The sequence below is a fragment of the Eupeodes corollae genome, chromosome 3 (genome assembly GCF_945859685.1).
Source record: "Eupeodes corollae chromosome 3, idEupCoro1.1, whole genome shotgun sequence".
Taxonomy (NCBI): Eukaryota; Metazoa; Arthropoda; class Insecta; order Diptera; family Syrphidae; genus Eupeodes; species Eupeodes corollae.
The window spans coordinates 57,915,876-57,926,060 of NC_079149.1; the positions used below are offsets into that span (position 1 = coordinate 57,915,876).

At 34.7% G+C, this 10,185-nt stretch overlaps 1 protein-coding gene across 1 annotated transcript in view; it reads right to left on the reverse strand.

Moving 5' to 3' along the window:
• LOC129950481 (potassium voltage-gated channel subfamily H member 8) overlaps positions 1-10,185 on the reverse strand; it is a 214,296-nt gene that overhangs the window by 40,194 nt on the left and 163,917 nt on the right. The window lies entirely within an intron of this gene.

Below are 10,185 nucleotides of genomic sequence, written 5' to 3' on the forward strand. Positions count from 1 at the left end.
CCTGCCATCGACAAGATCTCTGCGAGACAGTTGAACTTTTAAAGTGAACAATTGCAATGGTTACGAAAGATTTTAGAATTTAAGACATTCCGGGTTTAATAAAAAGAATTAAAAATAAAAAAACAAATTAGGAATAAGAATATAGCAAAGCTAAAGGAGGTAAATATCTATATCTTCGTTTGTTCTCCTCTCTCTCTAAGAAGCATCCTACCGTGTTATAGTTTGTATATATTTTTTTTAAGTAGGTAAAGTTCTAAATTTAAGATTCACACTAATTTAAGAGAAGAATTAAAAGCTGTACATATTTGTTTAAAACTATCAATATCATAAATCTAAGGCTTTTGGTATGTTACTGTAGATATTTTTAGCTAAGCTAAGTTAATTCTTTGTAGGCCGACACATCAGTCAAATTTGTATTTATTAAATGTTTAGTTTTGAAAAACTATAATGAAAACATAAGTATTGTAGAGTATTATGCATAAAGAGAAATAGAAAATTGTATTTTAGAAATAGCAATTCATGTTGATCATGGTGAATAAAATTGAAACAAAAATAAGAAAATCAGTCTTAAAATTTTATAAATCGTTTTTATTTTCAATTCAAGAATTCAAGCCTAATGAAATATCATGTTACAAGCCTGAATTATTAAGCTTGTCAGCAAGTAAGTACTCCAAAAATGAAATATTTATAAGTAAATATTGCATTATAAAGCATGACGAACGTAACGCCTACAAAAATGTATACAAAATTGAAAACACGTTTTGGTATTTACAAAGACAGTATAGATACTTATATCTATTCAAAAAGGTTTATGTAGGATGTATATCAGAAGAAAAGTACTTTGAAACATAAGCTTTCATGGATGTTTAAAATTTCACAAAACTCGACATTTTGAATTTTATTGCATTTTCGAAAAAATCGTGGGCAAAAAAAAAATATTTTTTTTCATTATTTCCAATCCCGATGAGATGCATGTCAGAAAAAAGGTATTTTCAAACTCTACTCATATCTGAAATTCGCAATCTTCTAGGAGAGTTAGCTTCCGACATACTCGTGTCGGAATCGAATTTACGCAATTTCGACACAGCTCGTATCTTTTTGGTTCCGATGGCCGCTAATACCGCACCCAAAGCTGTTAGGAAGATGCGATTTTCACTGTTCAGTTAAAAATTAACATATAATTTCATCGATGTTAAAATTTTTACGAAAACTCGCCATTTTGAATTTAATTGCATTTTCGAAAAAATCGTGAGCTAACCCCTTGGTAAAAAAAAATATTTTTTTCATCATTGTTTCTAATCCCGATGAGATGTATATCAGAAGAAAAGTATTTTCAAACTCTACTCATATCTGAAAACCGCAATCTTCTAGGAGGTCTAGCTCCCGACATACTCGTGTCCGAATCGAATTTACGCAATTTCGACACAGCTCGTATCTTTTTGGTTCCGATGCCACTAATACCGCACCCAAAGCTTTTAGGAAGATGCGATTTTCATTGTTCAGTTAAAAATTAACACATAATTTCATCGATGTTAAAATTTTAACGAAAACTCGACATTTTGAATTTAATTTCATTTTCGAAAAAATCGTGGGCTAACCCCTTGGTAAAAAAAAAACATTTTTTTCATCATTGTTTCTAATCCCGATGAGATGTATATCAGAAGAAAAGTATTTTCAAAACCCTACTCATATCTGAAAACCAGCAATCTTCTAGGAGGTCTAGCTTCCGACATACTCGTGTCCGAATCGAATTTACGCAATTTTGACACAGCTCGTATCTTTTTGGTTCCGATGCCGCTAAAACCGCACCCAAAGCTGTTAGGAAGATGCGATTTTCATTGTTCAGTTAAAAATTAACACATAATTTCATCGATGTTAAAAATTTTAACGAAAACTCTAACATTTGGAAATTTATTGAATTTTCGAAAAAAATCTTGGGCTAACCCCTTGGTAAAAAAAATTATTTTTTTCATCATTGTTTCTAATCCCGATGAGATGTATATCAGAAGAAAAGTATTTTGAAACTCTACTCATATCTGAAAACCGCAATCTTCTAGGAGGTCTAGCTCCCGACATACTCGTGTCCGAATCGAATTTACGCAATTTCGACACAGCTCGTATCTTTTTTGGTTCCGATGCCGCTAATACCGCACACAAAGCTTTTAGGAAGATGCGATTTTCATTGTTCAGTTAAAAATTAACACATAATTTCATCGATGTTAAAATTTTACGAAAACTCGACATTTTGAATTTAATTTCATTTTCGAAAAAATCGTGGGCTAACCCCTTGGTAAAAAAAATTATTTTTTTCATCATTGTTTCTAATCCCGATGAGATGTATATCAGAAGAAAAGTATTTTCAAACCCTACTCATATCCGAAAACAGCAATCTTCTAGGAGGTCTAGCTTCCGACATACTCGTGTCCGAATCGAATTTACGCAATTTTGACACAGCTCGTATCTTTTTGGTTCCGATGGCCGCTAAACCGCACCCAAAGCTGTTAGGAAGATGCGATTTTCATTGTTCAGTTAAAAATTAACATACAATTTCATCGATGTTAAAATTTTACGAAAACTCTACATTTGGAAATTTATTGAATTTTCGAAAAAATCTTGGGCTAACCCCTTGGTAAAAAAAATTATTTTTTTTCATCATTGTTTCTAATCCCGATGAGATGTATATCAGAAGAAAAGTATTTTCAAAACCCTACTCATATCTGAAAAACCGCAATCTTCTAGGAGGTCTAGCTTCCGACATACTCATGTCCGAATCGAATTTACGCAATTTCGACACAGCTCGTATCTTTTTGGTTCCGATGCCGCTAATACCGCACCCAAAGCTGTTAGGAAGATGCGATTTTCACTGTTCAGTAAAAATTAACATACAATTTCATCGATGTTAAAATTTTACGAAAACTCGACATTTTGAATTTTATTGCATTTTCGAAAAAATCGTGGGCTAACCCCTTGGTAAAAAAAATTATTTTTCTTCATCATTTTTTCTAATCCCGATGAGATGTATATCAGAAGAAAAGTATTTTCAAACCTTACTCATATCTGAAAACCGCAATCTTCTAGGAGGTCTAGCTTCCGACATACTCGTGCTGGAAGCGAGTTTACGCAATTTCGACACAGCTCGTATCTTTTTGATTCCGATGCCGCTAATACCGCACCCAAAGCTGTTAGGAAGATGCGATTTTCACTGTTCAGTTAAAAAGTAACATATAATTTCATCGATGTTAAAATTTTACGAAAACTCGCTATTTTGAATTTAATTGCATTTTCGAAAAAATCGTGGGCTAACCCCTTGGTAAAAAAAAAACATTTTTTTCATCATTGTTTCTAATCCCGATGAGATGTATATCAGAAGAAAGGTATTTTCAAACCCTACTCATATCTGAAAACCGCAATCTTCTAGGAGGTCTAGCTTCCGACATACTCGTGTCGGAATCGAATTTACGCAACTTCGACACAGCTCGTATCTTTTTGGTTCCGATGCCGCTAATACCGCACCCAAAGTTGTTAGGAAGATGCGATTTTCACTGTTCAGTTAAAAATTAACATACAATTTCATCGATGTTAAAATTTTACGAAAACTCGACATTTTGAATTTTATTGAATTTTCGAAAAAATCGTGGGTTAACCTTGGCAAAAAAAATATTTTTTTCATCATTGTTTCTAATCCCGATGAGATGTATATCAGAAGAAAGGTATTTTCAAACCCTACTCATATCTGAAAACCGCAATCTTCTAGGAGGTCTAGCTTCCGACATACTCGTGTCGGAATCGAATTTACGCAACTTCGACACAGCTCGTATCTTTTTGGTTCCGATGCCGCTAATACCGCACCCAAAGTTGTTAGGAAGATGCGATTTTCACTGTTCAGTTAAAAATTAACATACAATTTCATCGATGTTAAAATTTTACGAAAACTCGCCATTTTGAATTTAATTGAATTTTCGAAAAAGTCGGGGGTTAACCCCTTGGCAAAAAAAAATATTTGTTTCATCATAGTTTTCAATCCTGATGAGATGTATATCAGAAGAAAGGTATTCTCAAACCCTACTCATATCTGAAAACCGCAATCTTCTAGGAGGTCTAGCTTCCGACATACTCGTGTCCGAATCGAATTTACGCAATTTCGACACAGCTCGTATCTTTTTGGTTCCGATGCCGCTAATACCGCACCCAAAGCTGTCAGGAAGATGCGATTTTCACTGTTCAGTTAAAAATTAACAAACAATTTTATCGATGTTAAAATTTTACGAAAACTCGACATTTTGAATTTAATTGCATTTTCGAAAAAATCGTGGGCTAACCCCTTGGCAAAACAAAATATTTTTTGTATCATTGTTTCCAATCCCGATGAAATGTATATCAGAAGAAAGGTATTTTCAAACCCTACTCATATCTGAAAACCGCAATCTTCTAGGAGGTCTAGCTTCCGACATACTCGTGCTGGAAGCGAGTTTACGCAATTTCTACACAGCTCAGATCTTTTTATTTCCGATGCCGCTAATACTGCACCCATAGCTGTTAGGAAGATGCGATTGTCAGTGTTCAGTTAAAAATTAACGTACATTTTCATCGATGTTAAAATTTTACGAAAACTCGACATTTTGAATTAAATTGCATTTTCGAAAAAAATCGTGGGCTAACCCCTTGGTAAAAAAATTATTTTTTTCATCATTGTTTCTAATCCCGATGAAATGTATATCAGAAGAAAAGTATTTTCAAACCCTACTCATATCTGAAAACCGCAATCCAAACCGCATTGTTTCCAATCCCGATGAAATGTATATCAGAAGAAAGGTATTTTCAAACCCTACTCATATCTGAAAACCGCAATCTTCTAGGAGGTCTAGCTTCCGACATACTCGTGCTGGAAGCGAGTTTACGCAATTTCTACACAGCTCAGATCTTTTTATTTCCGATGCCGCTAATACTGCACCCATAGCTGTTAGGAAGATGCGATTGTCAGTGTTCAGTTAAAAATTAACGTACATTTTCATCGATGTTAAAATTTTACGAAAACTCGACATTTTGAATTAAATTGCATTTTCGAAAAAAATCGTAGGCTAACCCCTTGGTAAAAAAATTATTTTTTTCATCATTGTTTCTAATCCCGATGAAATGTATATCAAAAGAAAAGTATTTTCAAACCCTACTCATATCTGAAAACCGCAATCTTCTAGGAGGTCTAGCTTCCGACATACTCGTGTCCGAATCGAATTAACGCAATTTCGACACAGCTCGTATCTTTTTGGTTCCGATGCCGCTAATACCGCACCCAAAGCTGTTAGGAAGATGCGATTTTCACTGTTCAGTTAAAAATTAACATACAATTTCATCGATGTTAAAATTTTACGAAAACTCGCCATTTTGAATTTAATTGAATTTTCGAAAAAATCGTGGGTTAACCCCTTGGCAAAAAAAAATATTTTTTTCATCATTGTTTCTAATCCCGATGAGATGTATATCAGAAGAAAGGTATTTTCAAACCCTACTCATATCTGAAAACCGCAATCTTCTAGGAGGTCTAGCTTCCGACATACTCGTGTCGGAATCGAATTTACGCAATTTCGACACAGCTCGTATCTTTTTGGTTCCGATGCCGCTAATACCGCACCCAAAGCTGTTAGGAAGATGCGATTTTCACTGTTCAGTTAAAAATTAACATACAATTTCATCGATGTTAAAATTTAACTAAAACTCGCCATTTTGAATTTAATTGAATTTTCGAAAAAATCGTGGGTTAACCCCTTGGCAAAAAAAAATATTTTTTTCATCATAGTTTTCAATCCTGATGAGATGTATATCAGAAGAAAGGTATTCTAAAACCCTACTCATATCTGAAAACCGCAATCTTCTAGGAGGTCTAGCTTCCGACATACTCGTGTCGGAATCGAATTTACGCAATTTCGACACAGCTCGTATCTTTTTGGTTCCGATGCCGCTAATACCACACCCAAAGCTGTTAGGAAGATGCGATTTTCACTGTTCAGTTAAAAATTAACATACAATTTCATCGATGTTAAAATTTTACGAAAACTCGCCATTTTGAATTTAATTGAATTTTCGAAAAAATCGTGGGTTAACCCCTTGGCAAAAAAAAATATTTTTTTCATCATAGTTTTCAATCCTGATGAGATGTATATCAGAAGAAAGGTATTCTCAAACCCTACTCATATCTGAAAACCGCAATCTTCTAGGAGGTCTAGCTTCCGACATACTCGTGTCCGAATCGAATTTACGCAATTTCGACAATGCTCGTATCTTTTTGGTTCCGATGCCGCTAATACCACACCCAAAGCTGTTAGGAAGATGCGATTTTCACTGTTCAGTTAAAAAGTAACATATAATTTCATCGATGTTAAAATTTTACGAAAACTCGCTATTTTGAATTTAATTGCATTTTCGAAAAAATCGTGGGCTAACCCCTTGGTAAAAAAAAACATTTTTTTCATCATTGTTTCCAATCCCGATGATATGTATATCAGAAGAAAGGTATTTTCAAACCCTACTCATATCTGAAAACCGCAATCTTCTAGGAGGTCTAGCTTCCGACATACTCGTGTCGGAATCGAATTTACGCAATTTCGACACAGCTCGTATCTTTTTGGTTCCGATGCCGCTAATACCGCACCCAAAGTTGATAGAAAGATGCGATTTTCACTGTTCAGTTAAAAATTAACATACAATTTCATCGATGTTAAAATTTTACGAAAACTCGACATTTTGAATTTAATTGCATTTTCGAAAAAATCGTGGGCTAACCCCTTGGCAAAACAAAATATTTTTTGTATCATTGTTTCCAATCTCGATGAAATGTATATCAGAAGAAAGGTATTTTCAAACCCTACTCATATCTGAAAACCGCAATCTTCTAGGAGGTCTAGCTTCCGACATACTCGTGCTGGAAGCGAGTTTACGCAATTTCTACACAGCTCAGATCTTTTTATTTCCGATGCCGCTAATACTGCACCCATAGCTGTTAGGAAGATGCGATTGTCAGTGTTCAGTTAAAAATTAACGTACATTTTCATCGATGTTAAAATTTTACGAAAACTCGACATTTTGAATTAAATTGCATTTTCGAAAAAATCGTGGGCTAACCCCTTGGTAAAAAAATTATTTTTTTCATCATTGTTTCTAATCCCGATGAAATGTATATCAGAAGAAAAGTATTTTCAAACCCTACTCATATCTGAAAACCGCAATCTTCTAGGAGGTCTAGCTTCCGACATACTCGTGTCCGAATCGAATTAACGCAATTTCGACACAGCTCGTATCTTTTTGGTTCCGATGCCGCTAATACCGCACCCAAAGCTGTTAGGAAGATGCGATTTTCACTGTTCAGTTAAAAATTAACATACAATTTCATCGATGTTAAAATTTTACGAAAACTCGCCATTTTGAATTTAATTGAATTTTCGAAAAAATCGTGGGTTAACCCCTTGGCAAAAAAAAATATTTTTTTCATCATTGTTTCTAATCCCGATGAGATGTATATCAGAAGAAAGGTATTTTCAAACCCTACTCATATCTGAAAACCGCAATCTTCTAGGAGGTCTAGCTTCCGACATACTCGTGTCGGAATCGAATTTACGCAATTTCGACACAGCTCGTATCTTTTTGGTTCCGATGCCGCTAATACCGCACCCAAAGCTGTCAGGAAGATGCGATTTTCACTGTTCAGTTAAAAATTAACATACAATTTCATCGATGTTAAAATTTTACGAAAACTCGACATTTTGAATTTAATTGCATTTTCGAAAAAATCGTGGGCTAACCCCTTGGCAAAACAAAATATTTTTTGTATCATTGAAATGAAAGGTATTTTCAAACCCTACTCATATCTGAAAAACGCAATCTTCTAGGAGGTCTAGCTTCCGACATACTCGTGTCGGAATCGAATTAACGCAATTTCGACACAGCTCGTATCTTTTTGGTTCCGATGCCGCTAATACCGCACCCAAAGCTGTTAGGAAGATGCGATTTTCACTGTTCAGTTAAAAATTAACATACAATTTCATCGATGTTAAAATTTTACGAAAACTCGCCATTTTGAATTTAATTGAATTTTCGAAAAAATCGTGGGTTAACCCCTTGGCAAAAAAAAATATTTTTTTCATCATTGTTTCTAATCCCGATGAGATGTATATCAGAAGAAAGGTATTCTCAAACCCTACTCATATCTGAAAACCGCAATCTTCTAGGAGGTCTAGCTTCCGACATACTCGTGCTGGAAGCGAGTTTACGCAATTTCGACACAGCTCGTATCTTTTTGATTCCGATGCCGCTAATACCGCACCCAAAGCTTTTAGGAAGATGCGATTTTCACTGTTCAGTTAAAAAGTAACATATAATTTCATCGATGTTAAAATTTTACGAAAACTCGCTATTTTGAATTTAATTGCATTTTCGAAAAAATCGTGGGCTAACCCCTTGGTAAAAAAAAACATTTTTTTCATCATTGTTTCCAATCTCGATGATATGTATATCAGAAGAAAGGTATTTTCAAACCCTACTCATATCTGAAAACCGCAATCTTCTAGGAGGTCTAGCTTCCGACATACTCGTGTCCGAATCGAATTAACGCAATTTCGACACAGCTCGTATCTTTTTGGTTCCGATGCCGCTAATACCGCACCCAAAGTTGTTAGGAAGATGCGATTTTCACTGTTCAGTTAAAAATTAACATACAATTTCATCGATGTTAAAATTTTACGAAAACTCGACATTTTGAATTTAATTGCATTTTCGAAAAAATCGTGGGCTAACCCCTTGGCAAAACAAAATATTTTTTGTATCATTGTTTCCAATCCCGATGAAATGTATATCAGAAGAAAGGTATTTTCAAACCCTACTCATATCTGAAAACCGCAATCTTCTAGGAGGTCTAGCTTCCGACATACTCGTGCTGGAAGCGAGTTTACGCAATTTCTACACAGCTCAGATCTTTTTTTTTCCGATGCCGCTAATACTGCACCCATAGCTGTTAGGAAGATGCGATTGTCAGTGTTCAGTTAAAAATTAACGTACATTTTCATCGATGTTAAAATTTTACGAAAACTCGACATTTTGAATTAAATTGCATTTTCGAAAAAATCGTGGGCTAACCCCTTGGTAAAAAAATTATTTTTTTCATCATTGTTTCTAATCCCGATGAAATGTATATCAGAAGAAAAGTATTTTCAAACCCTACTCATATCTGAAAACCGCAATCTTCTAGGAGGTCTAGCTTCCGACATACTCGTGTCCGAATCGAATTAACGCAATTTCGACACAGCTCGTATCTTTTTGGTTCCGATGCCGCTAATACCGCACCCAAAGCTGTTAGGAAGATGCGATTTTCACTGTTCAGTTAAAAATTAACATACAATTTCATCGATGTTAAAATTTAACTAAAACTCGCCATTTTGAATTTAATTGAATTTTCGAAAAAATCGTGTGTTAACCCCTTGGCAAAAAAAAATATTTTTTTCATCATAGTTTTCAATCCTGATGAGATGTATATCAGAAGAAAGGTATTCTAAAACCCTACTCATATCTGAAAACCGCAATCTTCTAGGAGGTCTAGCTTCCGACATACTCGTGTCGGAATCGAATTTACGCAATTTCGACACAGCTCGTATCTTTTTGGTTCCGATGCCGCTAATACCGCACCCAAAGTTGTTAGGAAGATGCGATTTTAACTGTTCAGTTAAAAATTAACATACAATTTCATCGATGTTAAAATTTTACGAAAACTCGCCATTTTGAATTTAATTGAATTTTCGAAAAAATCGTGGGTTAACCCCTTGGCAAAAAAAAATATTTTTTTCATCATAGTTTTCAATCCTGATGAGATGTATATCAGAAGAAAGGTATTCTCAAACCCTACTCATATCTGAAAACCGCAATCTTCTAGGAGGTCTAGCTTCCGACATACTCGTGTCCGAATCGAATTTACGCAATTTCGACAATGCTCGTATCTTTTTGGTTCCGATGCCGCTAATACCACACCCAAAGCTGTTAGGAAGATGCGATTTTCACTGTTCAGTTAAAAATTAACATACAATTTCATCGATGTTAAAATTTAACGAAAACTAGCCATTTTGAATTTAATTGCATTTTCGAAAAAATCGTGGGCTAACCTTGGCAAAAAAAATATTTTTTTCATCATTGTTTCCAATCCTGATG